The sequence below is a fragment of the Gossypium arboreum genome, chromosome 6 (genome assembly GCF_025698485.1).
Source record: "Gossypium arboreum isolate Shixiya-1 chromosome 6, ASM2569848v2, whole genome shotgun sequence".
NCBI lineage: Eukaryota > Viridiplantae > Streptophyta > Magnoliopsida > Malvales > Malvaceae > Gossypium > Gossypium arboreum.
This window is the reverse complement of record NC_069075.1, coordinates 86,247,803-86,273,943: the sequence shown is the minus strand read 5'-3', so window position 1 is coordinate 86,273,943 and position 26,141 is coordinate 86,247,803. Positions and strand designations below refer to the sequence as shown.

Here is a 26,141-nt window from a genome sequence, read left to right as displayed (position 1 = left end):
TATCATAATATAGAATTTAACTTTTACTATTTAGACTTATTATTATAAAGAGATATTCAAAAGATTTAACTCATCCTTCCTTGGGTACGATTCTTTGAATACTTCTTTGTGTTCCGTTGTAAGACAATACTATATTACAACTTGACTTGTATACTTGCGGACACCGTTGCTTTATTTCTTATAATTTTTGGTGTACTATTTTCCTGTCAAACATTCACACATTTGGCGGCGGTCAAGTTGTTGGCACCATTTTGAGAAAGCTTCGACACTAAATCAAAAAATATCTTTACAATTAATAAGATAAATAGGAAAGTTAAAGATTATAGATACGATATTTTTATTCATTTTTGTAACAACCCGTTTTTGGGTTGAATTGAAATAGTGGTTTCGGAACTACAAATCTGAAGTAGAATGTTAATTTTATTATTACTTTAAGGCCTACAGTATGATTGAATGATTTTGTGAAAATTGCGTTAAGAAATTTTATCATTAGAGTGTCAAATTTGACAATAGGACTAAATTACAATAGGTGCAAAATATGTGTTCTAGAAACTAGAGGTGTCTAATTGCTATAAAATTTTAAATTGGAGATCCTTAAATGGTAATTAGACCATTATACTCTATGTTGGACAAGAATGGTCATGATTAGGTGAAATTTCAAAGTTTGGCATTAAGGGCATTTTGGTCATTTGGTTAATAAAGACAAAATAAAACAAATAAAAGATGTCATCTTCTCAATTTCATCCTCGTTGTGCCAAAATTTCAAGGGTCACCATAGCTAGGGTTTTGATTAAGCTTTCAAGCTCGATTGTAAGTTCGTCTTTGTCTCGTTTTTAATGATTTTTACGTTTTTTGTGAATGTTGTAACTTGATTTAGCTATTCTAAGGACTAATTTGAAAGAAAATCAAAGTATAAAATTTTACCCATGTTGAATATTTGTGTATTTTTGATGTTTAATGGTAGAAAATGCATGTTGGGTGTTAGATAAACAAAATTTACCAAGTGATTTTTGATGAAAATGTCAAACAGGGACCTATTTGTAAAAGTTGTAAAATATGTGTAAAAATGTGAATAAATGAAAAATGTGGGCTGTTATGAGCAAGGAATAGGTTCGGCTAGGCTTGGGTGTGATGAAATTGAATGAAAATCACTTTACGAGCTTAGGGACTAAAATGTAAAAAGTTGAAAAGTTAAGGGCAAAAATGTAATTATTGCGATAAGGTGTTTTTAGGATTAAATTGAATAATGTGATGATTGAATGAGTTAAGTTTGATATTATAGATCAAGAAAGAAGAGGTTCTGACCTTTACCGGGGAAAGAACAAGGTTGTGGACTAAATCAAACTATTAGCCATTTTGTACCAAGGTAAGTTTGTATGTTAAAAATAAGCTTTAGAAATATTGTACTTGTCGAAACCGTTTTTAAATCGAGTTTTGGAAAATGGGAATCGACTTTAAGAAAAAACGAAAACGGGAGTCGCCACCAATCTTTTTAGGTGTGATTGGATCACCTTATAAAATGTTTTGTTTTAAAACATTAATTTTGGTCTACAAAAGTCGAGAAAACGGATTCGGGAGTCGGTTACATACGAGGGAGGGTTAGCACCCTCGTAACGCCTAAAAATTGGTACTTAATTGATTATCAAGTGTCTTTAATGTCAGAAATTTGAAAGTTTTAAGATGCAAACCTCTTTTAATTAGAATGTCTCAATTTTGAAAATTAAGGCTCACTTATTTCAAACGAGTCAAAATATCACATCTAGTAAGTTAGGACGCAACATTTTAAAACCTTTGAAACTAAGCTCGTCTTTCGAAAATTTGTATCTCGAAACAACAAAACGCCATATCCAGTAAGTTAGGACACTATGTTTTGAAATCTCGAAATAATTGTTTAAGTTTTGAAAACTCAAAATCACTTAGAAGGGTGCTTGACTATTCAAATTCAACGAGAAAAGTCGCAACCCAAGAAGTTAGGCACTACCTTTCTCAAGTTTCCAAACATCAAGCATTGCCTTTTATTTTTTAAAAAAACCTTGGAATATTATTTTAAATGACGTTTTAGGATGACATATTAATGCATCATGAAGCATAGATGTACAAAATATTCTAACATTTCCATACAAACATAAATAATATCATTAAGACAAAACTAAATAGCATTAACATACGCTTAATGAAAAAAATCATACTAGGGTAAATATAAGATAATAAACAAATAAAAACATGAGTAAACTAAAAGAAAAACATAATAAATTCAAAAATTATACAACGATATATATCATAAAATAGCACATAAAAGAAATAATTAAACATAGCATATAAAAAATGAAACTATGCCTAAATAAGATAAAGCATAAATAAGATAAATGACATACACTAAAAAATGAATAAATAGAACATTTACAAATTATAAAAATATAATGCAATAGTTCGAATACATGAAATGACAATATAATATATATACATGCATAGAAAATATATATTTGAAAATAAACTATATAAAAGGTTAAATATTATAATATATAAAATACATAATCAAAAGTATAAAAGATAGGAATAGATATACATATTTGAAAAATGAAGAAATTAAAATAAAAAATGTTGAAAAACTAAGATAGACGAAGAATAAAATAAAAATAAACCACAGAGAGGAAGAACGCAAGAGGGAGAGAAATTTGAGTGAATGCTCTCAAGAATTCTTATTGCTTCCCAAAACTCAAGTGATTTACAATGAAAGGAGAGGCCTCTATTTATAGTTGAGCCTCCCTAAATCCAACGGTACAGATCAATTACATCAACAGTTAAGATTAAAGGATATCTACAAATTAAATCTCCAAGATTACAAGATCATATCTTCAAGATTGCATATCATATCTAAGATTGTATCATATCTAAGATTGCATATCCTTAAAGATTATATTTCCATATGAGTCAAGCTCATAGATGGACCTTCAATCTTTTTAAGTAATGGGCCATTTCGATTGGGACAAATTATATGTTTGTAATTTTGTACTGGACTTGGACTTTGTTTTTTTTTTGAAATTATTTCTGGGCCCGGGCAAAATTGAGTGTCTACAGCTGCCCCACTTTGCTCATTGTTGTGTAACAGGAATAGTGCAAAGACTATAAAAGGACCAATTTTGCCTGGGCTCGCTGAGTCTTGAGTTCTTGATCCTTGATCTTCTTTAAATGGCCTCTTGACGGCTTCAATCTGCTTCATTGTAACTTAGGAAGGCGATATCTGTTATCTTTGATCTGCTTCCCATCTAATATAGAGACACCAAATCTGTTATCTTCGATCTATTTTCTGACAATACAGAGATGCCAAATCATCTTAGATTTGCTTCATCGTAAGCACGCGAAAACCAAATCAACTATGTCTTTGATTTGCTCCTTGTAAGCACAAGGATACCAAACCATCTTGGATCTGCTTCAGTCTAATCATCTGAAGGTTAGATCTGCTATGTGTTTACCCTCCGTCGAATATGGAGACGCCAAACTTCGATTTGTTCTCTGACAATACAGAGATGCCAAATCATCTTAGATTTGCTTCATCGTAAGCACGCGAAAACCAAATCAGCTATGTCTTTGATTTGTTCCTTGTAAGCACAAGAACGGCAAATCATCTTGGATTTGCTTCATATAAACATCTGAAGGTTAGATCTGCTATGTGTCTGCTCTCCGTCGAATATGGAGACGCCAAACTTCGATTTGTTCTCTGACAATACTGAGATGCCAAATCATCTTAGATTTGCTTCATCGTAAACACGTGAAAGCCAAATCAGCTATGTCTTCGATTTGTTCCTTGTAAGCATAAGAATGCCAAATCACCTTGGATCTACTTCAGTATAAACATATGAAGGCCAGGTCTGCTATGTGTTTGCTCTCCGTCGAATATGGAGACGCCAAACTTCGATTTGTTCTCTGACAATACAGAGATGCCAAATCATCTTAGATTTGCTTCAGCGTAAGCCGTGAAAGCCAAATCAGCTATGTCTTCGATTTGTTCCTTGTAAGCACAAGGATGCCAAATCTGCTATCTTCAACTTGTTCCCTATAAACACAGGGATGCCATGTTGAATTCTTCGATCTGCTTCGCTGTAAGCACAGGAATGTTAGATCTGCTATCTTCGATTTGTTCCCTATAAACACAGGGATGCCAAATCTGCTATCTTCAACTTGTTCCCTATAAACACAGGGATGCCATGCTAAAATCTTTGATCTGCTTCGCTATAAGCACAGGAATGTCAGATTTGCTATCTTCGATTTATTCCCTATAAACACAGGGATGCCAAATCTGCTATCTTCATCTTGTTCCCTATAAATACAGGGACGCCATGCTGAAATCTTCAACTTGTTCCCTATAAACACAGGGATGCCATGCTGAAATCTTCGATCTACTTCGCTGTAAGCACAGGAGTGTCAGATCTGCTATCTTCGATTTGTTCCCTATAAACACAAGGATGCCAAATCTTATTTCTTTGATCTACATTGCCCCATAAAAGACATAACCTGTAGAATGCATATGAGTTTATGTCTAATAATTAGGATGCTATAATCGAAGTGAGTCAAATTCTCCTAATGCAAAATGTTATGAATATGACCCCTATTTCGGACATCATCACTTATTTCCTCATTGAAGTTTTATCTTGATGAATCAACTTAGTCCTATTGTACCATTCTCCAAATGTTGTGACCCGCTGGAGATGTTTATGGAATGATCCTTTCTTAAGATCAATATTGCTTAAAACGTCCAACCACCTTTTGGACTGAAGAAGAAATTTCCCCAAGTATATCCGACCCTCAAATATGGAAATTCTTTAAACAATTGTCTTGTTTCAATTTCTTGTATTATCTAGAAATTTCTAGAGTAATATACAAAACTTCATTTGTAAAGATATTTAGTTCATCTATCATTATTTTAATGCAACATACTTTAAGGATAATGGAAGATGAATTTAATCTTGAGAATAATTAGATTTGAATAAATTTGTCAAAAATTTAAAGGAAATTAATCTAAAATCCTATCTTTGAGAAGAAAAAGAATCTAAAGATAGCAAACAGGACAAAAGTTAGATGCCCTAGATATCGCCGCTTGAGCTTTTATATGCCCGCTCCATGAAGACTTTTTTTAATTCAACATGTGTTTAAAAGATCCAAAGTACTTTGTTGATGCCCCGATATGCAACGCGCTTCACTCTTCGTTAAATCAGATATAGCAAGATTATCGTGTGCTCTTCAAAATTTGAGCTGCCCTTTCGGGTTTTCAACTCAAAACCCCTTTGGTCTCAAGGTGCCCTTTGCGGGTTTTCACCTTGGCCTCTCCATTTTTCCTTTTTCCTTTTTCTCTTTTTTCTTTTTATATTCTGCTCTTTTTTTTCCTTTTTTTTGAAATAGAAGTCCCAAAGTGCCCTTTGCAGGTTTTCACCTTGGCATCCCTTCTCCTTCAGACAAAGTACTCCTTGACCGAGTCTGAATTCATTGGATCAAATAAATTCTTCCTATCCATTTCTTGTCAAAATCAGTGCACCTCTAAAGAAAGCCCTCTTCGCAACATATGGCCCTTCCCAATTTGGCATCCTTTTGCATGGGAAGGATTTCTTTCAACACAAGGTTTCCTTTATGAAATTTTTTTAGACGAACCTTCTTTGTCATAAGTCTGTGTCATCCATTCTTGGTACATTTGCTGAGGATGAATACTTTCAAGTTAAATTTACTAGAGGTATTCAATTATTGACTCCATCAAAGCTTGGAGGAAAAATCTTGATTCATAAATCCATGAGAAAGGGATTGCCTCAGCAGTAGTCCTGGTTGTTGTTTGTCAAACCCTACAAAAAGATGGTTCAATGATTTTCAGCAGACAAGAATGAAGTTGCTGACTTTATCCTTCAACCTGGAAAGCTGAGGTACAGGGATTACTCCCGGAACATATATTCCACCATGACTCGATGATGTTTCTGAAGCATCCCTAATCTTCATAAATTGCCCCCAACTGTGAAGCTGCCAAATGAGCGTAGCAAATAGGAGCCACAACAAATATGGCTATAGTGCTCCTTTGATACATATAGGATAGAGAATGAACAAACTCTTGCAGATCATCAGCCGAAAACCAAGCCTGGTCTAAGAGAACATGATAGCGGGTCTGCCTTGTGATTCCAATCATTCCAGCATGGGTACCAAGGTAAAAATCATTGTTATTTGGATGGCATACTTTGTTGTCAATGACAATACCATGTAGCACATTGTCAGGAGATCCCTGTTGAAAAAAACTTGGTATGATGGTTTTTCGTACAACAACAACCACAATCTTTAGGGCTCCACTTCTCGTCAAGGAACTTGCAAGCCTCAATAACTTGATCAAAACTTGATTGAATTGAGACTTGCTAACCCCATCCCTGAAAATAATAATTTGATCAGGTTTTCTCTTCCCTGAACTTGTATAGAAGTCTAAGAGAGCTTCCTTCATGATACCGTCATCCACTTTGTCAGAAACTGGTTTTGAAGAAAGAATCTATCATTTTAAGTTTCAGAGACTATATACGACCTGATGCCCCTGGAAATCAATGGCCAACGTTTGGAGCTAACCATCACAGCTATTGACGGCACATCAGAATGCTCAGGAGAGCCAAACAATGCACCCATTCCAAGGATGATGGCTGGAACCTTTAAAACAACTGGAATTGAAGGTGTTTGCCCTAGCGTAAGCATAGAGAGTAAAAGGTAGTTTCTCATGCCAATTTTTACCAGTCTCGGTCATCTTTTGTAATTTATTTTTTCTTCTTTTTCTTTTCTTTTGGCAACCTTTGTTGTACTGTGGTATGGCGCCTTATCTTTGAAAAGACTGCAAACTTTTGGCATTATGCAGTTGGATATGATCTTTTTTTTTTTTGAAATGGATGACTTTTGACTTTGTAATATTGGCATATGAAGCTATCTCCCCCTCTTAATGGAGTAGTTGACATCCACAAAGATGAGTGATTGTCAGCTTGAAAATTTTGACGAGCTCGGGCCCATAACATACATGCCCCATAAGTCTTGACTCCTTTAAATTTGGCATTCATTGTACAACTGATGCGATCCCTTTCCATGGTGGACCAACAGTGCCTCAAAACCTCATGTTTATCCTAGCAATTACAAATCCTCCTGCATGCATCTTTGGACCACTTTTTTGAATTCCCATAATAGTCTCAACAAGGTCTTGTTTTGTCTCCTCAGCTAATTCCAATTTCGCAATTTTTCCTTCCTCTAAGGCTATATTTCCTACCACCACTTCATGGGGTAAAAACCATTTTCAACAAATTCAGAAACAAGTCACAATTTCTGTCACCTTTAAAGTATAGAGATTCCTCTAAACACATATCGCACTCAAAAGGAACTCTGAATCTGTAGTATCATTGCTCGTGTCATTGATATCTAGGGATCTATGATAGGCACACAAAAGAATATACAAGGAATAAATGAATTCAAGAATGACTATTTACATGAAATGAAAATTTATAAAGAATGTCAAAGGTCAAATGAATTAGAATGAAAGAATATTTACTCGGATAAATAATAAAGTATATTTTATTAAAAATAAAAATGTCTGAACATGAGCCCACTTCTCAAAACAAATCTCATTACTCCTAGGCTTTAGAGCAACAAGAGTGTTCTAAATATTACTCTGTAAAATTCCTAAAGATTACAGGAAGTTCTTCTGCAGTCCAATTGTTTAAAGAACTTTCCGATTCGTAAAGGTGAATGCCCTCAAGGTTTCTTTGTTCAGTCCCTTCCTCATGTATGACATTGATGGGATGATTTTCATTTCCAAACACCCCATTCTCCGGCTAAGCTATCCCTCCTGACACAAAAGTCGGGGTTATGTAAGGGAATGTCGTTAATTCCATTCAACTTCTTTTTCACTCAGCCGTGACCCTCTTCTCTCTCTCTCTTTTTCTTTCTCTTTTTAATAACTTTAACTAATTACGATCTTTTTATAATTTTGAATGCAAATGATGCAATGAAATGCTATAAGATGCAAATGAATGCAAAAGGTATCGATCTCGATTCAATCTCATTTAGAAAACTTTATTTAGAAAAAGAATATCTTTACATATAAATGGATTACAAATACGCTTTCACCCTAATGCCTAAAGTTTTAACAACAAAACAAACTCTTGTAGCTCATATTGGTGCTCAATATGTCAGCCTGTGCCACCAATGTCTGTAAATAATCAGCTGTCTCCTAAGTTTGAGCTACGACCTCACCTGTAGGGTAATCCGTGCAGCTAAGGGTACCTCCTCCAATACCTGTGAAGTTGTTCTGATTATTTTGAGATAGATTAGCGAACAAGTAGGTATCCCGTTCTGCAGTGTGCTACCTTAAAATAATATCCTATATCCTTAATGTTTCTTAAGAGCTTTCAGATTTCTACCCACGCAGAGCATCTTGCCTCAGTACCTTCGCAGCATAGCTAATCTTTAAAGGTCTTTGTATGATACGGTCTTCTTTAATCGCTTTCTTTCATGCTTACTTGAGCTATCCAGGCTATCGGGGCTTGCATTTCCATTGTTTCTAATAAGTACAACAGTAAACTCAAGCTTGTTGTTTGGTAGAGGTCCTATAGTAAACGAGCTTTTTACCATCATAGACAAAATTCTGTCCATCCAACTCATTTTTGTAGGTCTCATGCACTCTATCAATCACTTTTCTTCCAATACCCTTACCATCCACATGGCAACCATCTTTATATGAAAGAGAAATGCTATAATGGTAGAAGTGTCCATCAATACTCCCACACTCACTTTGAATTGCTCATCTATCCTCCTGTCAAGCAAATACTGCAAGTCCCATTAGTTATTGTAGAACAACTGCTTGGCTTCATTACTCCATTGATCCCATATTTCCTTTAAATCCTGGAGATTATTTTGCGCCAAGCTAATGCGAGTGTAACCCCATAATTTTGATGTGTATCCTTCAGCGTTTCCTTTGACCATTTCTGGACGTTAGTGTTGCCCTCCATTCTATCAAGAAGTCCGTTCTCCATAATAAAACTTTCTAACTTAGAAACTGACCATGAATCGATACCTTTTAAATGCAAAATGACATGCACAAAAGAAAGAAAACAGTCAGTATCATATGATATTAATAAACACAAAGATAACCTAAGTATAATTCTATCTATATTGAGCTCTTACCGTTTTTCTATATGTGGTTTGTTTCTAAAGTTTGAGGTACCCGAACCAGCAAATTCCTCGATCCTCACCCATTATAGGCTCATTTGAATCGAGTTCAGTTCAGGGGAATACATTTCCCTATAGCTACACGGAGATGAAAATCTCACGAAACCATAGGTACGGATGTATCCCGAAAGTGATCCACTATCCTACACGGAGGCAAAAACCTCACGAAGGCATAGCTTCTCACTCCCACTTAAGGGTGTGACCACAACGGTCATGCAAATGCAATGCGTATTAGAATATAGCAACACATGCAATAATACAAACACATGTAGTACAAAGAGGATTAAATTTTAAAATTTTTAATTTCCGACATTAAGACAGGAGATAATCAATTACACGGCTTGACTCTCTTATACATCCCCAGTGGAGTCGCCAAGCTGTCGAAACTATTTTTAAATCGAGTTTTGGAAAATGGGAATCGACTTTAAGAAAAAACGAAAACGGGAGTCGCCACCAATCTTTTTAGGTGTGATTGGATCACCTTATAAAATGTTTTGTTTTAAAACATTAATTTTGGTCTACGAAAGTCAAGAAAACGAATTCGGGAGTCGGTTACGTACAATGAAGGGTTAGCACCCTCGTAATGCCCAAAAATTGGTACCTAATTGATTATCAAGTGTCTTTAATGTCAGAAATTTGGAAGTTTTAAGATGGAAACCTCTTTTAATTAGAATGTCTCAATTTTGAAAAGTAAGGCTCACTTATTTCAAACGAGTCAAAACATCACATCTAGTAAGTTAGGACGCAACATTTTAAAACCTTTGAAACTAAGCTCATCTTTCAAAAATTTCTATCTCGAAACAACAAAACGCAATATCCAGTAAGTTAGGACACTATGTTTTGAAATCTCGAAATAATTGTTTAAGTTTTTAAAACTCAAAATCACTTAGAAGGGTGCTTGACTATTCGAATTCAACGAGAAAAGTCGCAACCCAGTAAGTTAGGACACTACCTTTCTCGAAGCTTCCAAACATCAAGCATTGCCTTTTATTTTTTTAAAAAAAAAAACCTTGGAATATTATTTTAAGTGACGTTTTAGGATGACATATTAATGCATCATGAAGCATAGATGTACAAAATATTCTAACATTTCCATACAAACATAAATAATATCATTAAGACAAAACTAAATAGCATTAACATACGCTTAATGAAAAAAATCATACTAGGTAAATATAAGATAATAAACAAATAAAAACATGAGTAAACTAAAAGAAAAACATAATACAATCAAAAATTATACAACGATATATATCATAAAATAGCACATAAAAGAAATAATTAAACATAGCATATAAAAAAATGAAACTATGCACAAATAAGATAAATGACATACACTAAAAAAATGAATAAATAGAACATTTACAAATTATAAAAATATAATGCAATAGTTTAAAATACATGAAATGATAATATAATATATATACATGCATAGAAAATATATATTTGAAAATAAACTATATAAAAGGTTAAATATTATAATATATAAAATACATAATCAAATGTATAAAAGATAGGAATAGATATACATATTTGAAAAACGAAGAAATTAAAATAAAAATGTTGAAAAACTAAGATAGACGAAGAATAAAATAAGAATAAACCACAGAGAGGAATAACGCAAGAGGGAGAGAAATTTGAGTGAATGCTCTCAAGAATTCTTATTGCTTCCCAAAACTCAAGTGATTTAAAATGAAGGGAGAGGCCTCTATTTATAGTTGAGCCTCCCCAAATCCTACGGTACAGATCAATTACATCAACAGTTAAGATTAAAGGATATCTACAAATTAAATCTTCAAGATTACAAGATCATATCTTCAAGATTGCATATCATATCTAAGATTGCATATCATATCTAAGATTGTATCATATCTAAGATTGCATATCATATCTAAGATTGGATATCCTTAAAGATTATATTTCCATATGAGTCAAGCTCATAGATGGACCTTCAATCTTTTCAAGTAATGGGCCATTTCAATTGGGCCAAATTATATGTTTGTAATTTTGTACTGGACTTGGACTTTGTTTTTTTTTTGAAATTATTTCTGGGCCCGGGCAAAATTGAGTGTCTACAGTACTTAAATGCTTTAATATTGCATGAATTGTATGTTTGATTATGTGAATGAGTATAATTCTACGAATTAGTTCAATGACGATTCGAAAAGTGAGAAGTCCCGTTGAACCTTAGGAATAGATTAGGATGTCACTAGGATCATTATGTGTTATGTGATTATGTGATTCGAGTGCTGGTCTTGTACGTCCTACCGGTGGCTTAGTATACCGGCATATGTTGTAGATACTTGACAGCTTGTGTGAGCAGCACCGCTTAGCTATGTCTTGACTGACAGCTTGTGTGAGTAGGCTTGTCGATAGCTCGAGAGCGAGCGATTATGTGATATGAGATTGAGGTAGCATTGGCTATGTATGCGGCACTTAGTATGCGAAAATCCTGAGTATCTGACATTATTATTCCCAGTGGTTCATGGGTATGTTAAAGATGAGAATATGTGTAAATTCATTTCGAAATGGTTCAGGTATGTACATAAAGCTCATATTTATTAAATGCTTGAAACGATGAATATGAGGTAAATTTTGTGGTGGAATGAGTTATGCATATTTAAAAGTAATATGCATGGTGAGGTTGCTTATTTCTTTCATACGAGCTTACTAAGCTATATAGCTTACTCTATTTATTTTCCATGTTTTATGGTGTTCCAAAGCTAACTCAGACCAGAGATCGTCGGTGATTCGAATCACACTATCAAACTCTCATTTTTGGGTATGGATTGTAATACCCCAAACTCGGCCTAGACGTTATGGCCAAATCTATGATGTCACATTGGAGTGAGTTTGAAAATATTGTACTATTAGAAAAGTCCATTTGAGTTAAAACCTTGTTTGTAATCTTTATGGCCAGCTAACTTATTTTATCCACTTGTTAGGTTACAGGTTTGTCTAGCAAAACATGTCTTATACTAAACCGTTGTTAAACTTTAAAACTTTGTTCGTTGCGGAAGCTTTTAAAGCAAGTTACGTAGTAAGGTAGTTGAAAATCATATGCCTTTTAAAAACCCGAGTCCTACTGCTAACAAGTTTAAGTCAATTTAAAGAAATCCCCAAATCAAAATAAAAACTTAAAACGGCCTTGTTACATAAAATTTACCCAAATAAAACTACTTTTACTAGAAATCAAAAACCAAAACATAAACAGTGGTGTGGTCATCTCCGAGCCCCTCGCAGCATCGACCCACCTAAGGATTACCTGCGCAGATAAGTAGAAGAGTGAGTTTATGGAAACTTAGTGTGAATCCCTATTTATCAAGCTGTAAATCATGCAGTACAAACAGTTTGGGCCTAAGCCCTTAACAATAGCATTATCAATGTGGGCCTTAGCCCATTACATTAACAGTATCAGTGTGGGTCGTAGCCCAATTCAGTACAGTATCAAAGATGCAAATAGCGATCCTACCCATCCATCCTCTACACTCCACTCCGTCCAACCCTACACTCCATGTGGGGATAAAATAGACCCACCCATCCCTACACTCCAGAATATAGCACCAGTTGCGACACTAAACAGTATATGCAACAAAACTGCCAGTACAATACACTTCTTTTAAATATATCAAACCCACCCCCATATAGCATGTCATGTCCTAATATATACGTGTATGCAAAATGTCATGCTCGAATGCAGTCAAATATAGCATAGGGGTATGTCAGTCATTTTAGCTCTAGGGGTATAACAGTCATTTCATCAGTATGGGGTCTAAATGTACTTACCGACCCATCAGTAGGCCCACAGTCGTCTTAGGTGACCCATGCGACCTTAACAGTCAAACGGTAGAAAAGCCCATAATACGGCCCATGTAGTCTCACACGCTTTTGTGGCCCAATAAGCCCAAATAATGGCCTTGGCGGTAATAACTACACAGCCGACCCAATTATCTCCACACAATGGTGCGGTTTGCCCTCGTGGGCCCACACGACCCATTTTGACCCAACGTGACCCAAAATGGCCTAAACCCATGGAATCGCTCATGGCGGCCTCTACTGTCAAACCTACATGTTTATGCGTTTGATTTGCCACATGAGCGAACGCACCTCATGTAGCGTCTATGAACATGCTTTTCGACTTTTTCCGATTAACAACTATACAGTGTGATTACACACCTGGTTGCAAAAATGAGAGCAAATCCCATGCACTCCAACCTATAACAAAAGAAACATCGGTTAAACATCTAACACACATGTTTCAAGGAACCCAACCGAAACTTGTTCCAAGAGATTACTTACTATTGCCTTGCTAGAACGAATCTGATTACAGCCCGCTTAGATTGTTTATAAAAGTTACTAACAGACCCTTAAAGATTATCTGCATGAAAGTGAATCCATTATATCCATTGTGTACCCACTAGGGTTGAACGATACAAACTAATGCAAAGAAACACATTTCTAGTAATACAAAGGAGTATTCGGCCAAGGTCCAAGAACCCCAACCAAAGTGCCTTAGTTCAAGAGAATAGCGATAAGTAGTGTTACCTTAAAATAAGGAATGAAAGGAAGACTTCGGTTGCCTCAAGAATCCTATCGAATTTCTTCACTCCACGCATAAAACTAACATCCAAAACAAAAGCACCATGACCAAGGAGGAAAAAATTGAGATTCGGCATTTAGGGAGAAGAGGAGAGACTAATCGAAAGAGAAGAGATAATAGGGACTTACCAACCGATGTTTAGCCAACACCAAAGTGATTGAGTGAGAGGGGAACAAAATCTAGAGAGAGATGGGAAAGTAGAAGAGAACGGCAATGGAGACTAAGAAGAAGGTTGATGGAACAAAACAATGTTTGGCTACCAGAACAATAAGGGAAAACGATTAGTGAAAGAGTAGGCAAAAGAACAAAAACTTAAATAATGCCTCAAAACCCCAAGTAAGAATCAGCTAAAGAAAGATATGCAGAAAGAACCCCAACAACCTAAAGACGTAGAGAAAAGTATTGGGAAGCGAAAAGAACTGAGAAAGACAAAACCAAAAATGTATAGTCTCCAAACTCACCTCAAACTGATTCCCCTTGAGTGCCTAGAGTCCAAATTCAACACTCCTCCCTCTCTCTCCTCAACTCCCCCTAATCCTCTCCTCAAATCTCTCCACCATCCCCTCCTAAGAATTTGCTACACACTCGACTCCCCTTCAATCACTCCAACCGCCCACCAACCCCAGAGTTCCACTACCAATCAATCACTTACACAACACAGCAGTAAAATGAATACCTTTTTGTGTGCAATAGGCTTCAAACCCAAGTCTCCTAGCATAAGCCGCATGCCCCTATCCCCTAAACCAGTAGGCATTTTATGACTCATCCTTCCCACATTTATTTAAGAGACTCACTAACAGAAGACAGGGTTTATTCAAGCCAAAATCAAAATTTTGCACAAGCCAAGACTCGAACTCAGGACCTCTCCCACACTCCTCAAAACACTCAACAACTGAAGCAAGCATACATTTCTGCAACACAACACAAAAATAAATACCTAACTTTTTGGGTGTTACATTGATGATCTTAGTATTTTGAAAGTAAGCCATGTATAGGGACTTGGTCATTTTGTTATATGTGTCATTATGGTTTTAGCCAATGTATTGGCTTGTAATTGTCAAAGGCTTGTTTTAATATTTGGCCATGTTAATTGATGCATTTTGGCTAACATGGTTGTAAGCCTAAGCATATTCATATATGTGCCAATGTATTTGGTGAATGATGGAATGTGATTCATAGCACGAATGTGAAATGTTTGGAAATATGATCTATTGATGAGATGATGAATTTGTGTTCAATTAGGTATCCTGAAAGTAGTTAATTGAAGCTTAATGAATGTGAAATTGACATGGTTGAGTTAGGGCATAATAAATGTTGTGAGTAGGATAGATATTGATAATGTTTTGACATGTATTGGTCATAATTGTGGATGTTTTGGTTGCTTAAACATGCTATGGATTATGCCATTGAACTTTTGTGTATGTAGGTGTAAATGAGGGTGACAAATGGCTTGGTAAATAACCTTTATTTTGTCCACACGGTCTACCCCATGGGCTTGTGTTCTGGCCGTGTGTCTCCTGCACCTTAGTTTTGAGAAATAGAATGCTCAAAATTGAGCGCACGGGTAGAGGCACAGACGTGTGCCTCAGCCGTGTGGATGGTACAGCCTTGAACTTGAGCATTAGCCTTGGCCATGTGAAGTCTGCACCTATTTTATGAAAATTAATTTTCCACACAGTCTAGCTGTAATATCCTGATTTTGGGCCTAGTCGGAATAGTGGTTTCGTGACCACAAAATCCGAGATATAAATAATTATTTTATGATTATTTTAAGGTCTATGATATGATTGCATGATTGTGTGAAAATTTCGTGAAGAAATTTTATGCATAAAGTGCTTAATTTGAAATTTGGGACTAAATTGAATAAATTGCAAAACTTGTGTTCTAGAAGTATTTTGCATAAAATTGAATTAGATTATTAAATAGAGGTCCTTAAAGAGTAATTTTACCAATTTCTAAGTCTATGGACAAAAATTAGGACATGGAAGGAATTTTGGAAAGTTTAGTAGTAAGGGCATTTTGGTCATTTAGGGGTAAAATGAATTAAAATACACAATTAAAAGCCAATTTTGCTCATCTTCAACCCCATGGCCGAATATAGCAAGGAGAAACCATGGCTAGGGTTTTTCAAGCTTCCAAGCTCGATTAGCAAGGAAAACTGAAATTCGGGCTAAAATGGGGAAAATACCAAGTTGTGGACGAAATGGTAAAATAGCCATTTTCGCATACGAGGTAAGTTCATATGTAAATGTTGGTAACATAGTTATTATTTTAAATGTTTTAATGTTTTTTAAATGATATGATAATTATTATGAAATATTATACTTGTGATAATTGTTTGATAATATGTAATTATGTGAATTACTTGATGAGTATGAACTATCACCAAGTATCGATTTCGATATTCCGTGGAAGACGGCAAAGATGTGAGTTCGAGGAAAAGCCCGTTTGAACCTTAGGAATAGATTAGGATACAAGTGACATGTCACTAGGATGGTTGAGCATCCGAACTCGTTGAGTTGAGTCCGAGTTCACTTATGGATGCGAGCGTCCGAACTCGTTGAGTTGAGTCCGAGTTCGTGAGATGTAACTAGGCATCCGAACTCGTTGAGTTGAGTCCGAGTTCACTTATGGATGCGACGCCGAGCTCGTTGAGTTGAGTCCGAGTTCACTTATGGGCGGGTTACATGGTAGCTTGGCTACATATGTGGCACTTATGTGCAAGTTATCCATGTATCTGAATTATATTCGATGTGTTCAACGGGTAAAGTTCTACTCAAATGGAGGAATACTCAAGATGAAAGGGACGTATTGGTAAGTGTTGTGAAATGGATACTTTGAACAGGTATGTACTTAACCCTCGGGTTGAAAACTCGATATAACAACAATATGGTAAGATGATAAATGAAAAGGTGATATGAATGTCTTGGTGATGATTATGCAAATGATGTTTTATGTTTGCTTATATGGTTATGTTACTTGCTATTTGCATGTGAGCTTACTAAGCATTTATGCTTACTCCTCCTTTTCATTCCTCGTAGTGTTGACAAGCCAGCTCGGAAATCGGAAACGGTCGGAGGCACGCCACACTATCTCAGATACCATCTTGGCATAATGGCTTGTATATTTTGAGTATGGCATGTATAGCATTATAATCATTTTATATGTATGGTCTTATGATATGGTTATTGAGTGGTATGGAAATAGAAATGCTTGGTAATGATTAGCCATTGGAATGGCTAATCATGATCATATTTGGTATTATGTATGTCAAATTGCTAGCTAATCCATGGAAACCATGAAATAGGTAAAATTTACCATAAAATAGATTCAGACAGCAGCAGTGACGTGAGTTTAAAAAAATCACTAAAAATAGTAGAAATGGAATTAAATAATGAATAAGTTATGAAATCGAAGCTTGATGAGTCTATTTTCATATGGAATAAGTGAAACAGGTATATGAGCTATATTTTATGAGATGTTTAAATTTTTGTGAAACAGGGCCAGAGAGATTTCTGGGTCCCCTGTTCTGAATTTGGAAATTCGCCATAAATTTTACAAAGATAATTAGAAGTCATGCTTTATATGTACAGATTCCTTATTGAGTCTAGTTTTATTATAGATAAACGGCATAGTCATTGAAGCTCTGTACAGGGAGATATCTGATTCGTAATACACTGAGGTCAGAGTAGTTGAACCCTGAAACAGGGGAGACTTTAACTAATAAACTGTACTAATTGGCCCAACCAAAAATTCTAGAAAAAAATTAGTAGATATATATATGAGTCTAGTTTCAGGAAAAATTTACGGAATTGGATTTCGAGTTTCGTAACTCGAGATATGATTTTTAAAGCGACTGTGATGCAGTTAGCCAGCTTGTCTGGAAATTTTAAAATGAATTGTATGAGCTGTTTAATTAATGAATTAAGTCCGTTAACACCTCGTGTTCGACTCCGGAAATGGTCTCGGGTACGGGGTGTTACACTAGCACACAAGCGTGTGACTTGGCCGTGTGATCTCAATTTGTTCATGAGTTACAAGTCAGATAGTTAAACAGGGTCGGGACACGGGCGTGTGTTACCACACGGCCTAACCACAAGGACATAAGACCCCTATATAGTGGAAAATTTATAAAAGTTATCGTTTAGTCCCTGACCACTTCTAAAGTATGTTATGGGCCTCGAAGGGTCGTATTAGGGACTTTATGGTTGAATGCAAATGGTTTTAATTCGGACGCAAATTTATGACTCAAAATTTATGTTGCTTGTGATGTGAGTCTGGTAATGCCTCGTATCTTATTCTGGTGTTGAATACGGGTAAAGGGTGTTACAATTTTATTTTTAATTTTTGTTTTTTTTATTTTTATTTATTTAATTCCCTTTTAATTTTTAGGTTGTATATGACTCGAAGTGAAAACACTTCAATCGAGCCATAACCAGATCCTAAGTAGATTATAGATGGCATCATCAATTGATGAACATCGATCCACCCGTGGCAGTTAATCGGCCTCACCAGAATCCATTGTTTGAAGATCCAAAAGAGTGACAAGAGAACATCTATATAGAAGTACCAATAGATCAAAGGACATTATGCGAGTACCTTTACCCATACTAGATTTCGTGCGAGGTAGCATCGAAATACCAACGATCATTGCCAATAATTTTGAGATAAAGATGGCCACAATCCAAATGATTCAAAACACTATGTAATTCAAGGGGAACATGATGGAGGACTCGAACCAACACTTGAAGCGGTTTCTATAACTATGTGATAGATTCAAATATAATGGAGTAACTGATGATATTGTGTATATTTGATTATTTCCATTCTCCTTGTGCGACAATGTAATTGATTGGTTGGATTCACTAGAACCAAGTTCCATCACCACGTACGACGATTTAGTGAAAAATTTTCTTCATAAATTTTCCCTATCAATCTAACCATTTAGCTTAGGCGATAAATCTCCAATTTCAAGCAATATGAAGGTGAATCCTTGTATGAAGCATGGGATTGTTTCAAGTCAATGCTTAGGAAGTGCCCAAACCATGGACTGCAAGCGTAGATACAAATCTAAATATTTTACAATAGTATATGCAGTAACTTCAGATCTAATCTAGATAGAGCAACCGGAGGATTGATCATGTTCCACATGTACGAACGAGCCTAAAAAAATCATAGACACCATGGCTATGAGTTTATATATGTGGCACAATGAAAGATTCACATGCAAATAAAAACTTCCAACGGTACAAGCGGCCAATGAAGATGATCGATATCAACAGATCCTAGATAAGCTTAATCACTTGGAGTTGATTGTCAAGCCAACAAAATCAGAGCCAAGTTTTGAAAACCAGTCGGAGGAGGAAAGCTACATGGGTAATAGGGGTCGAGATCTCTATTCAAATACTTACAACCCTAGTTGGAAGGATTATCCGAACCTTAGGTGGTGAGGTCGCCAAGGAGGTGTAACCCAATAACAAAACTGACAAAACCCTCCTTACCAACCTCCACAAAATATATGCATGGGTAATGACCATGTTGTATGTGGTCAACGCTTCGAAAAAATAGAAGGGGAGATGTAAGTGATGAAACGGACATTTGATAAGTCTAAACTATATGTAGATGAATCGAGTCCCAAATGGACAGCCTTTGCAACAAGATGAGCCAGGTCATGACGATGTTTCAAAGGAAGAATGGCCAGAGTATCCCCACTAACACGGAGAATAATCCTTGGAGAGATGGGAAGGAGTGTGTAAATGCAATTGCTTTGTAGTCAAGAAAGACATTAGAAAAGCTGAAGGCATCCATACATGAAGAGGAGGACGTTCCCGAAGCTATTGATGAACCCATAGAGTAGGAAGAACACAATAGGCTGATTGATGAGATAACTAAACTGGTGTCTGATCTGGTAACCGCAAAATCGAGCACAATAAAGGTACCATTTCCAACAAGATTATAGGACAAGCAAAAGAGGGACGTTGTAGATTTCATAAATTTTCTCAATTTATTTTAAATTCTTCAATGTAAATCTGCCACTCTTGGAACTAATTGATAAAATACCAAAAAATGCCAAGTACCTAAAAGAAGTCATGGCACGACATAAAAATTGAAAAAAGGCAAAAAAATTGTCATTGATGCCTTGTGTAGCGCTTTAATTGCGAAAAGATACCCCAAATTTGAAAGATTTGGGTAGTTTCACAATTGTAATAGAAATAGAAGATCAACATTTCAATAAGGCCCTTTGCGATTTAGGAGTCAGTATAAATTTAATGCCCTTTATCGATTTATAGGAAACTTAGACTTGGGGATATTAAAAATACCTCTATAATGCTACAGTTAACTAATTAATCATTGGTACATCTGAAAGGTATACTCGAGGATGTATTAATGAAGGTACAAGGATTCATAATCTCTGTCGACTTTGTAGTCCTCAATCTTGAGGAAGATCGAGATATCCCCATTTTGTTGGGTACACCATTTCGTAACAAGCCTAAATCGACCATTGATCTCTAACGGAATGAGTTAATAATGAAAATTTATGGCGAACTAGAAGTGTTCAAATGTGTTCATGATTCCCAAAATGAGGGAACAGTCAGAGAAGAATGTTACACACTATGTAATTTAATCTCTAATTGCCTTGATCAAAGGTATGCTTCAAGTTGTGCAAATGTAGGTATACAAAATGTAAGAGAATGGGACAAATAGAGAGATCCCGACAAGGTAAGGAGTGATTGGAAGGCCAACGATAGTCGTGAAGGATAGAGGAAGCTGATGGTTAAATTCAAGGAACTACCAGACAAGTCTAGTAGCACAACGTAATTTTTAAACCATTAAACTTTAATTAATTTGTAATATTGTAGATTAGTTTTTTTCTAGTGAGATTTAGGATTACTATTCTCTTATTTGATGTTAGAATTAGAAGAAAATAGTGCGTCGAGGGCAACGAAAGAGCTAGATGTTAGTTAAGGGCAAGTATGGACAACCAATGGCCTTAGACAAGTCCCCGAAAGGCTAAACTGAAGCCATGTCATCATATAACAATCCCATGGCACGACACACCCATCTTAAACATAGAAATCTGAGAATTTATTATTGTGTCGCACCATGCAAATTCTATGATGCGACATAACCACTTTGAAGCAAAAATAAGTATAGAAATTCACTTCGTGCCACGCGATGCCTTCTCTATAACGCAACATGTAGGCCATTTTTGACAACTATATATTCTCTAATATTGCATGACAAATGAAGCCCTAAACGACCTCTATATATTGTCCTTAGTAGTAGCTGCATCCTCCAAGCCTTCACAAGCAACCACACAAACTTTTGCTACCCTATTCTTTGAGATTTCACCATTTTTCTTCCTTTCTCATATTCCATAGTCCTAAAATGATGAGGAGCAGCCTTTCAGATGCTAAATTGAAAATTGATAACTTCAAAGGAATTCAAGAGAGAGGGTTTGAAATTCATCTACACACCATTCGAAGGAAATGTCCTCTTTAGGAGAAAGGTTTGATTCCCTGGCATCATTAACCTACAAAACGAGTGAGAGCATTCAATTCCACAGATGGAAAAAGTTCTGTGAGATCCCAAAAGAGCAAGCCTATATTTTAGTAGTCCAGGAATTTTATGTTGCCTTAAGGGAGATTGAGACAAATTGACAACTAGACATACCATGGCTGCGAATAATTGTTTGGGGGAAAAGAATTTCTATCTCACCATTCGAGATAGTGAGGTACTATGAAACTCCTTTATCCCACTATGACTTTGCACAGAAAAAAACTGATCTAATCTATTTTTCAAGAGAGAATATTGAGGAGACAATCAATCTCCTAACGAATGGGCAATGTGAGTGGAAACACCTTCAAAGGATGAATTTTCCAACATCATTTTCGCAGGAACAACTAACCCAAAGAGTGAGAATATGGTTACAATTCACCAATACTTGAATCTTCCCAACATTAGACATGTCTAACATAGATACTTTCCAAGCTATGTTATTGTACGCTATATTACAAAAGAAAAACATGTTGGAACATGGATATACAAGAGCATGTTTCATCATGCAAGAAAAAGTAAGGTAGAATGGCTTTTTCAGCATTTAATAACTACTTTGTGTAGACAAACCAAAGTATCGATGGGATTATTCGAACGCTTCTTGTAACTATCAAACTATCCAATAGGAGAATCTAGTGTGAATCATTTGGTGGGAAATCGAAAATGAAAAAGGGCTATCAGGAAAAAGGCAGATCTAGGTGATAATGTGTTACCTGATTTAGAATGGATAATTTGATGGATGCAAGAAGCAAGACCAATCTACGAAGACTATGCGAGGAAGGCTGGTTTAAGGTTACCATAGTTTCTAATAGCTAAATATGAAGTAAAGGTAGAGCCTAGAATGAAAGAGGCCGAAGAGGACCTAAAGGAGGATCAGGTGGAAGATCCAGAAGAAAATTTAGAGGAAGACTTAGAAGAAGATCTCGAGGAAAATTTAGATTTAGAAGGTGACCAGGACAAGGCAAATTGAGGAGTTGCAGCCTGATTCTGACTAATTCTAAACATTTTTCATTTTAATTTTGGATTTATATTTTTAAAAGTTATTTTATTTTTGGATTATTTTTTATTTAGTTTAATTAGGATTTAATTTTATTCTGTATATTTTTGTATGTTCAGTTTATCTTTGTAGGAACTTCATAACTTTATAAAACACTAAAATTTCGAGCTAAATCTGCAAGGACTCAGTCCCACCATTTGTGATGGACTTTTAAAGCTAATCGGGTAAAATATGTCCTTTATCTTTTATTGCACATTGGGGACAATGTGCTGAATAAAGTGTAGGGTGACTTAGGAAAATTTTAAAAAAAATTCTGTTTTGGTTTTAGTAGTTTTAAAATTTTTTTTGTGTGTTTTCCATGTGTTTAAGCTTGTAGAAATACAAGTGATCTTTTAAGAGCATTTTAATAGGATGTTTTGAATAAACTATAAATGTGGTTTGATAATAATTAATTCTAAATTATCTAAATTTTAGACTAATTAGTTCAATTTATTACACTGTGAATAGATTTAAGATGTTAAGTATACCAAATGATAAATGGGTATATAAATAACATGCATGTTTACTTGGATGTTAGGTTGTAGAAATTGATAGACTTGATTGATTTAATCTATGTATGGAGTTACCTAGGGATGATCTAAGGCACTGTTTGGTAGACAATTTTTGAGCCAAAAAGTTATCCTCATAATATTTCCCTAGCACCTTACTTAAGCCTTAATCCATTTTCTTGATTAACCATGAATGAAACCTTGATCCTAATAAATAATTTATTTGATCCTTTATTTCTTAGTCCTTGCATGATTTTAGATGTTTGATCATTGATATTGAGGGATTAGGTAGATACACCATGATGGTTTCAAAAGTAAAAAAAAAGGAGTGAACTAAGGAACTGTATGGTATAGTGAGCATAAGATTTTTGAGCTTGTAGAAAAAATATAAAAAAGGAAAAATGTCAATCGAGAAAATCTCAAAAAATAAAAAAAATCAAGCTTGGATGGTTGTACTCATGAATACTATATTATACCTTAGTAAATAGAGAAATAAGAAAGGTGAGAGAAGTGGATATAAGGTGGTGAGCTATATGTACATTTGGGGAAGTACAGGGGACAATATAATGTGTCAAACTACTTTCGTGCTTGGCCATTTTGTCAATCCTGTTCTTGAATTCTGCCAGATATTTTTTGTAACGCCCAAGATTTGGCAAATCCAAAGTGTCGGCATATAGTTGAAAATAGTATGTATGGCATAGTGTTGTCTACCCAAAAGATTATTTTGGGCGTATACGTGTGGGCATGTAGTAACTGCTACAAGAGTAAGTAAGAATTTGATTTTTCTAATATTTTACCATGTGCTAAAGAGACATTAGTGTTAAAAGATAAAAGAGAAATATAGGATGAGTATTCGCCAAAGGTATAGTATGTATGGTTTGTATGGAATACTGTGCTAGCTAGACTTTAAGTAATCTGGTTAGAAACCAAATGTGTAGTTTACTCTGATAAGTTTGTTGAAGGGAAATTATTTATATATTTTTTATAAAACTATAGGCCAATAAGAGGACAAGTTCTGATACATATGACACTTGTTAAATTCCACTAAGCAAGATGAATCATATTTATATGTGAGAGTGCGTTCTAAAAGGGGGTTCTTCCTTCTTCTTTCTTTTTCTTCAGTGGTATATACTAAAACCTTTTTAAATCTGAATGTATCCTACCTCGATGATCTAGAGACTAAGGTTCTTTTATAGTCAGCAGTTACTTCGCTTCAGGGAAAGTATTTCAACTCTACATGTTAAGTTCTAAATAAGTAAATCCATATTTGGTAACTGAACAGTGAGACTGTAAGTATATGGTTACTGCATGGGGTTGTCATCGATCAAAATGATAAGTAATTTGTATGTACAAGTGTTTTAATGGTGAAATTATGTTTCTACGTAGTGGTTGTTGTTGGTTCATGATGGATATTTGGATCTGGAGGTTTTAACTATAATAGGTGAGAATCAGGTGAGTTTTATACTAACTCCTACATGTATACTATTTATATTGTGAGTCATCTATAGAAAATTTATTGAACTATAGATCCGAAGTAATGAAAAGTATAGTATGTGATCATTGGGCATAAGAGTATTGCAACATTGAAGTATGTGTGTTAGTGAAGTAAAAGGTTGAATTTAGATTATGTCAATGGACGAAGACTCTATCAGGAGAGTTTGTATATGTTCATCGCAGTGGTGTCTAATTGAGTCCGTTGGGACTAACAACACAAATTCTAATATGAAATCTGAAAGAAAAGCCCATGGCCATGACATCATTTGAATAAGAACTAAGGAATGGTGATTACCCAACAGTTTCTCTACGTGTCCCAAAATAATGATGGGCAAACCTCATGTAATGTGAGTTTAGGCAAATTCATATCGTAAACACGACAACTAAGAATATCCTTTGTGACGAACTCTAAAAGAATACCCTTTGTGGAAAAATTTGAAAGGAATGCCTTTATGGCAAATTCTAAATGGATCACCTTAATGGCGTGCTCTATCTGATTGCCTTTAAGATGTATTTTTCTAAGTTTATGTGGTGTGAACTATCAGGAATATTTGGTAAGCTATGAATCTGAATGTCTGTCTCTATGGTAATGTAACACCCCTTACCCGAGACCGTCGCCGGAGTCAGACACGAGGGGTTAACGGGCTTAATCCACTAACTTGCACAGTTCATTTTAAAAATTTCCAGACAGCCGGCTAACTGTGTCACTGTCACCTTAAAAATCATATCTTGAGTTCCACAACTCGAAAATCAGTTTCGTGATTTTTCCCTAAAACTAGACTCATATATGCATCTACAAACTTGTTTCTAGAATTTTTGGTCTGGCCAATTAGTACAGTTTATTAGTTAAAGTCCCCCATGTTACAGGGATCGACTACACTGACCTTTGTGCATTACGACTTGGATATCTCCCTGTACAGGGCTTCAATACTGATTCCGTTTGTTTGTACAGAAACTAGACTCAAAACGAAATCTGTACATATATGGCATGAATTCTAATTATCTCTGGTCAATTTATAATGAATTTCAAAAGTCGGAACAGGGACTCCAGAAGCCGTTCTGGCCCTGTCTCACGAAAACTTAAATATCTCTTAACATGCTGTTCATATGATCATTTTGTTAACTTCCTATGAAAATAGACTCGTCAAGGTTCATTTACATAATTTATTCACTATTTAATTCCATTCCTACTATTTTTAGTGATTTTTCACATCCACGTTGTAACACCCCATACTCGATACCGTTGCCGGAGTCGAACACGAGGTGTTAACGGACTTAATTCATTAATTAAACAGCTCATACAATTCATTTTAAAATTTCCAGACAAGCTGGCTAACTGCATCACAGTCGCTTTAAAAATCATATCTCGAGTTACGAAACTCGAAATCCAATTCCGTAAATTTTTCCTGAAACTAGACTCATATATATATCTACTAATTTTTTCTAGAATTTTGGTTGGGCCAATTAGTACAGTTTATTAGTTAAAGTCTCCCCTGTTTCAGGGTTCAACTACTCTGACCTCTGTGTATTACGAATCAGATATCTCCTGTACAGAGCTTCAATGACTATGCCGTTTGTCTCTAATAAAACTAGACTCAATAAGGAATCTTTACATATAAAGAATGACTTCTAATTATCTTTGTAAAATTTATGGTGAATTTCCAAATTCAGAACAGGGATCCAGAAATCGCTCTGGCCCTGTTTCACAAAAATTTAAACATCT

At 35.4% G+C, this 26,141-nt stretch overlaps 1 long non-coding RNA gene and 1 other non-coding gene across 2 annotated transcripts; both read right to left on the bottom strand.

The window, feature by feature from the left end:
* Positions 1-18,768: 18,768 nt before the first annotated feature.
* LOC128294811 (small nucleolar RNA R71) lies at positions 18,769-18,874 on the bottom strand. Its single transcript, XR_008285118.1, has one exon. It is a non-coding gene; the product is annotated as a small nucleolar RNA R71 (small nucleolar RNA).
* Positions 18,875-20,822: 1,948 nt separating this feature from the next.
* On the bottom strand, positions 20,823-22,372 carry LOC128293909 (uncharacterized). Its single transcript, XR_008284038.1, has 3 exons — positions 22,093-22,372; positions 21,301-21,356; positions 20,823-21,206 (listed from the first exon to the last, which is right to left on the bottom strand). It is a non-coding gene; the product is annotated as an uncharacterized LOC128293909 (long non-coding RNA).
* Positions 22,373-26,141: the final 3,769 nt, after the last annotated feature.